Here is a 7500-nt window from a genome sequence, read left to right as displayed (position 1 = left end):
AACCAGAATTCCAAGAAAGGGGACCTGGCTGGCCGAGACCCCAAAATGAGTCTCTTTGGGGTTTGTTAGGGCGGCAGGCCAGGAGACACCCGCCGTGTTCCACCCGACTCCCAAATGGGGCGAGTTTATCGAAGAAAAAAAAAAAAAAAAGCCAAACCAAAAGCAAACACACACGCAGACAGAAACCCCAGCAAAACACACACACACACACACACACACACACACACACACACACACACACACACACACACACACACACACACAACTCTGGGTGCGCTATCTGCTGTCCATGATTTCCCGTGCCTTTTGGACATGGCTGATAGAGATGGACATGAAACGGCAGGACAGCAAGCTGGCATCTCGGCCGGCCTAGAGAAGTTTCCCGAGTGAAATATCAGAACCAGGGCGGGGTGGGGATGGGGGGCGCAGAGAGAGGCGGGGAAGGGGGGCCCACGTCACCCGGGAGAGAAGCGGGGGGAGGGGGGCGCTGACCGACCTCGGTTCACCCCGTCCCCCTCCGGCCGAGAACCTGCCTTCGCTTCCTGCCCTCAGGTGTGTGAGAGGAGCAGGTTTCTTTCCCATAACTACCAACACATCATTTCAGTCTTGTTTGTGGGTTTCTTTTTGTATGTTCGTTTTCTGGACGAGGCCAAAGAACCCTTCCAGTGAGTGGAGGCGTGTGTACAAAGGAGGATCTGACAGGACGGGAGGGTGCGGGTCAGTCCCTGTGCCAAGAAACCCAGAGAATCTGTCGTAGCTGAGGCTCGGGCCTTTTGCAGAAATAGGCCAAGAGAGTTCAGAGTTGATCCTTCACTGCCAAACAGTCATCACAGCAGTTTCCTGGAAGGGATTGTGTTGCAAGAGCCAGCGTGGTGACCCTCAGGCCTCAGGCCTCAGGCCTCAGGCCTCAGCCCGGCAGGCAGGCAGGCAGGCAGGCAGGCAGCGGCTATTGTCTGTTGGTCCCGCCCCCACCCCCACCCCCACCCCCGTTCCTTCTCCAGAGCTCCTTCCTAAGTCCCCTGGACTGACCTTTGCCAGGAGCGGGGGAGGGGAGGGGAGGTCCGGACGATTCATTCGGCAGGGCCTCGTTCAATCGCTCCATTCAAATGCAGAAAGCTCTCCGGTCAAGTCGGAGCCTTTGACTTTGCCTCGAGCTTCTCTTTAATGAATGGCTTTGTCTTTTTTCTTTCCCCAATTTCCCCACCCTTAGGCTGTCCCCTCCAAACTGCAGGGAGGGAAGGAGGGAGAGAGGTAAGGGATGGGAGGAGGTTGTGTGAGAAACAGGCCTTTTTTTCCAGGCAAAAGATGTCCCCTCCTTTTCCTAACCCAGGAAACCCCACTACACCATTTGAGAATCATGGACATGCATGGAAGCAGATGTCTTCACTTGAGATCTTCCTCCGCAGGAGGACAGAAAGGCGGGCCAGTGTGTCCCTCTTGTGCTGGCCGGTTCTTAAGTCACTTGAATTCAAAATAATCAATAGAGCATGGAGGCAGATTTTGGGGCGGCCTACTCTGGAGCCCAAGAGTTCCCTCCTCTGAAAGTTCCTTGGAACATATTAAAGCTGAGCTGGTGACTCGTGTGTGTAGGGATGTGTGTGTGTGTGTGTGTGTGTGTGAGTGAGTGAGTGAGTGAGTGAGTGAGTGAAGGAGATTTCTAGATGTCAGGGTCGAAGCAACTTTAGAAGTCTGCAACACCTCTGATGATGTCGTCGGGTGTTTGGTTCAAATTTCGGAGTGGCTCTCAAAGAAACAGGCACGAGGATTGTTTCCATAGGAGCCGTTGTGGCCGTTTCGTCAAGTTCTCTAGCTTCCGTTTGCAGAGCTTCAGGCAAAGGGCCATTTTAGTTCTCAGTGAGGCCAAGTCAAAAGGGTGGGAGAAAATGGCAAACGTTCATGGGGAGAGTCGTAGCCAGATATTGGAGGGAACTCAAAAAACTTCGGGATGCAGTCCAGTTTTCAGGTTAAGAACAACACCCTAAGGGAAACGAGTAGCTCCAGAACTTCATATCCACAAGTGAGTATCCCCGTTTTATGGAAACATAATTTTGGCCTCCAAGTAACGTATGCAAATAACTCGGTTGCCAAGGAAATAAGAAGCCTCACTGAGAGTTTCTGAATTAAGGAAGGTAGGGAGAAAAAGATCAGTGATTCCATCCTGCTGACAGAGGTATAAGTTACCAAATGGAGGTCCATCTTTAAAAATAAAAAAAAAGAAAAAAGAAAAAAGAAAATTGGGTTTTGTTGGTTTGTTTTTGTTTTTCCTTGTACCTGGAAAACAAAAGATTTAAGAATCAGTCCTAATCCCTCTGTCTCTCTGTCTCTTCTTTCTCTCTGTCTCTCTCTGTCTCAGTGTCTCTGCCTCTGTCTCTGTCTCTCTCTGTCTCTCTCTCTCTCTCTCTCTCCCCCCCTCCATATATACATATACATATATATACATACATACATGTATATACATATACCCACATACGTGTGTGTGTGTATATGTATATATGTATATATATATATATATATATATATATATATATATATATATATATATATAAAGGTATTTTACGTAGGGTTTTTTTTTTTTTCACATTCTTTTCTCTCATAGGTTTATTACAAAGTATTGAGTAGAGTTTCCTGTGCTATATAGTAGGAGGCGCTTGCTTGTTGATTACCGATTTTATGTACAGTCATGTGTACATGGTCATCCCAACCCCCTAAGTTATCCCCCGCTTCCCCAATCCGTCCTACTTTACACAAGTAGTCATACACATTATCATCCTGTTCATCAGTTCATTCAATCCCGTGTAAGTCATCCTTGTTCTACTTGGAGTCCAGTCTTTCCATCGGTTCTGCCGACCTTGCCTGATGATCGAGCGTGACTGGACGAGTGACGGTTCCAAAAAGTTTGCAAGAGCTTCTGTGAAGGATTGTAGGATTTGCCCAGCGAAGCGGGTGCCGTGATCTGATCACAGGGGAGGCTGTGGAAGGTAGACCCCAAGTGGCAAACACATTTTGTTTTTTTAACAGTCTCTGTGCCACGGTGAGGACATCAGGCTTGCAGTGAGTGAGGGAAGACTTCAACCCACACGGAAGACATACCTACGGCCACAAGAATGTTTGGATGACCCCTACTAAGTGGCAGTGGAATGAAGTCCAGTGGCTGGGGTTCAGAGGGTCCAGAGAGAGGAGGTTTTCTTTCCAGAGAGAAAAATAGTTCCCACCCCCCACCCCCCCCCCCCCCCAGGGTTACAAGCATGACAGGTCAGACGTTGCCGGTAGACTGTAGAAATCTTCCCGCCAATGTCTATGTACAATTGGGGTCATCTTCAAGGCACCATGGGTGGGTGAAGGAATGCAAGGTGGAGTGTGGGGGTGGGGGAGGGGGGAGGTTGGCCAGGGAGTAACCAACCGGCCGGGCCGCCGTCTCCCGTCTGCCATAGCCCCGACCGGCTGTTGACAGGACAGAATGGACTCGATCCACGTGTGCCCCGCCACCCCCACCACCTTTCAACAGGCTGTTGTTGCTGCCTTGGCGTGAACGTCGGTTAGAACACCTCCCTGATACTGGGTTCCGTCCCTTTCGTGTGAGCCTCCATTTTGACGACGACAGACAACCCTTTATGCCAGGGCAGAGAAGACTTCCAGGAAGAAACATCCCATCATGTCTGGAACAGTTAGAACACATCGGTGTACAGACACAAGCCAAAGTAGACTTCACGTTGTTCCTTCCTCTTTGACGACGCTTCCCGTGTCATCGAAGCTCTCCAAGAAACGTACTCAGTTTCATCTCTCTCGTTTCTCAGGAGAGAGAACACATTTTTGGGCTATTTCGAGGGCCCTCTCCTCCTGCATCCTAACTCAAAGTGCGTTCTAAGTCCAAAGGACTTCACCTGTCCTTCAACCGGGGGGCAAGTGTGTCCAAAATATCCAAAAGGTTGTAAAGCACTTAATCGGATATAGGTCACTGTGAAACAGTGCTTCGCTAGCCAGGTCACCGACATCCCAAGGAGAGACTTGCTAGGCAGAGAGAGAAGCTTCTTCTTCAGTTCCGAGCCACACCTGGTTCTTTGAATCTCGAGAGGACTAAGCTGATGTGAGTCCTCCGAGACCTGATAACGGCAACCTAGAAAATAAGTGATGACTTTTGACAAGGCATAAGCTTTTCTTTCTTGCTTCCTTTTCCTTCCTTCCTTCCTTCCTTCCTTCCTTCCTTCCTTCCTTCCTTCCTTCCTTCCTTCCTTCCTTCCTTCCTTTCTTCCTTCCTTCCTTCCTTCCTTCCTTCCTTCCTTCCTTCTCTCTCTCTCTCTCTCTCTCTCTCTCTCTCTTTCTTTCTTTCCTTCCTTCTCTCCTTAAAGATAAAGGAAGAAACCTTTCCTAATCTAATCTAATCTCTCATGATGGACAGAGCAGACTGATGAAAGAAAAACCCAAACCCTAAACCCAAACCCAAACCTTGTCCTTTTAACATAGAGAGACAACTAAATTCTATTTTTGCACTTGTTTCACGTTGATACGAAAACTCATTTCTGTCTTTGAATCCATCCTCATCTTATCCAGTCAGTCCTGACCACGGATCCGATTCCTTTCCAAAGACCATTTTCTTCACACACCTTTTCCAATCGTCTGTGCCCATTTTTAGCCTGTCCCTCGTTTTCTTTCTTTTCCATTGAGAAGTGACCACCTTTAGGACTAAAATCTCTTTCTCCTTCCCCCAAACATTATCTGCATATCTTCTACTTTGCCTCCCCACTCCCCCAAAAAAGTCCTCTTCCTACCATGAGGATGGCGACATCAGGTAGCTTGGACCACACACGTTCCGTTCCTTCTTTGGAATGCCTCGTCCTTGGACACTGTCTGTTTTTTTTTTTTTTTTTTCTTCAGTCAGTCAGTGAAAGTAAGGAAGCCAACCACAGTGAACAGTGTGAATATGGAATACTTTGTAGAAGTCTAGGCTCCTACCGAGTACACTCTTTCCCTAAAGCACAAGATCTATCTAGGCATGGAACCAAACATGCTCAGTCTCTCCTCCGTAAGAGGTCCAAAGCAGGGAGACCCTTAGACTTGTGGAGCCATGAACATTTCAGTATTTTATCTTATGTGGAGGTGATGTAGACACTCGCTGAGATTTCACCCTGCCAATGGCACTTAGCCAACCTCTAAGCCTAGAGATGACCAGAGATGTTGGAAAGTCTTGAAGTCGGCCTATGGAAAACAATCATTGGGGGGAGAGTTCCCCTTAAACATTCTTATCTCGTTAACATCTATGCCCTCTATTCGTTAGGAGCAGTCCTACTTAGATGATTCGTGAACATTTCATGAGACATGAGGGCGGTTCAGTTCGTCATGGTGTCTACACCTCCCGCCCCCCTCCCCTTTCACGTGAGAGATTTTCTTCCTGATTTCAGAGGGGAGAAGTAAAAGAGAGTCAGAGCGTCCCTCTCGTGGTGTTGTCAGTCTAATTCCAAAACTTCTCTATGCCACGGAGGCACGTTTGGGGGCGGCCTACTCAGGGCCCCAAGACTTTCAAAGTCAAACTCAAGGAGGACGTAAATGTACTTCATGCCACCGAACCCGAACCCGAACCGGTGAACCCGATGGCTTACTAGGAGATGACGTGTCATTGGCCCACCCATTTAAGACACGGAACCAGACACCCTCTCCTCGATGACTCGGAGCAAGTGAGTTCCTGGGGGTGGGGTGGGGTGGGGTGGGGTGGGGTGGGGAGGGTGTCTGTCGGAGAGGGTCCTCTGCTCCAGGTGGGTCCATAAGCACTGCACATGACAGTAGGTGTTCATGGTGTTCTTGGGAAGGAAAGACAGGGAGAATTTTATTTTGAAAAGCTTATCTTCTCACAGCATTTACACTATGAACGATGATGCAACTTCACGGGGGGTGTGCGGGGGCAGTGAAGGCCAGGGAGCCTGGCAACATAGAAGAGCCACGGAGGCTGGCTGTGTGTGACCCCAAGGATGTCCGGCGACTCCTCTCACTTGGGGTGGGGGGTGGGGGGCGGGGGTGGAAGCGGGGGGCGAGATTCCTGTGTGTCTGTCTGCATTCATCAGTCGTGGGAGAGGAAAAACGACGTTCCCTCGACGATCCTTCTGAGTTCTTGCCTGAGAGGCCCCTGTCCCCAAAAGACAGCTCGAGAAGAGAGCGACCCACGGCTGAGGAACGCGTGCACCGTGACCCCCACGCAGGAGAAGCCCAAGCCAGGAGTCACTCGAAAGGGCGGGCTCTGAGCTTGAGCTTCTTCTCGAGGAAGATCTTGGTCCTCCTTTCAGGTCAGGAAGAAGAGGGAGAGGCAGAGCGGCAGAGCGTCCTCGTCGCCCACCCGTCGTTTCTGAAGCGCCTTCAATTCGAACTCATCTGTGTGCCAAAGCGGTCCATTTCGGGGTGCCCTATTCCGGTTCCCTCCCCGCACGGAGAAACATGTTCTGTCCCGATTCACTGAAATGCTCCCAAAGGGCCTTGGTGTGAGGCAGTGGACCTATGCCCATCCTGCCTCCTCTTCAAATCATTTCTACCGATACAGAAGAAGAGACACCACCCCCACCCACCATGGCCTGCCAAAGGCAGTGCAGCAGCTATCCCTGTGGGAGTGGGATCCGGTAGCACGCGAACATCAGTCCAACATCCCTTCCAAATCCATGAGTTCTCATGGAAAATGAGGATGCCCCATGACCGGGGATGGGGGGGAGTGGGGATGGGTGAGGGAGAGGGAGACAGAAAACGAGGAAGGGAGAAAGTGGAGGAGAGGCCAGGAGAGGGAGAGAGAGGAAAAAGAGAGAGGGAGGGAGGGAGGGAGGGAGAGACAGGGAGGGAGAGACAGGGAGGGAGAGACAGGGAGGGACAGGGAGGGAGAGACGGGGGGGGTGGAGAGAGACAGAGACAGAGAGACAGAGACAGAGAGAGAAGAGAGACAGAGAGACAGAGAGGGAGACAGAGAGAAAGAAAGAGAGGAGGCGGGAAGAAAGGGATAAAGTGGGGGAGGAAGAGCAGGGGTGGGGGAGAGCGCGAGAGCGAGCGCGAGCGCGAGAGAGCGAGCGCGAGAGCGAGAGCGAGCGCGAGAGAGAGAGAGAGAGAGAGAGAGCGCGAGAGAGAGAGAGAGAGAGAGAGAGAGAGAGAGAGAGCAAGAGAGCGAGAGCGAGAGCGAGAGCGAGAGCGAGAGCGAGAGAGAGAGAGAGAGAGAGAGAGAGAGAGAGAGAGAGAGAGAGAGAGAGAGAGAGAGACCGGGAGAAAGAAAGAGACAGCGAGTGGCAGAGACAGAGACAGAGGCGGAGAGTGAGCGACAGGGAGCCAGGTAAAGGAAGGACACAGTGCTTGGGTATCTTCTGAGTGTTCGCACGTGTTTTCTGAGCTATGGAGATCAACATCAGTCCCATGAGAAGAAGAGAATGTGCCAGCCCCAGCCAGCACTGCTTGTCTTTTTGCAGAGATGAGAGTTTTCTAAGTTCGGGGCCCCCAGTGAGGGAAGCCGCCCCTTGTGTTCTGCCCGTGACCCTGATCGGG

Source organism: Pseudorca crassidens, unplaced genomic scaffold, assembly GCF_039906515.1.
Source record: "Pseudorca crassidens isolate mPseCra1 unplaced genomic scaffold, mPseCra1.hap1 Scaffold_72, whole genome shotgun sequence".
NCBI classification, from domain to species: Eukaryota; Metazoa; Chordata; class Mammalia; order Artiodactyla; family Delphinidae; genus Pseudorca; species Pseudorca crassidens.
This window is presented reverse-complemented; position numbering follows the sequence as displayed.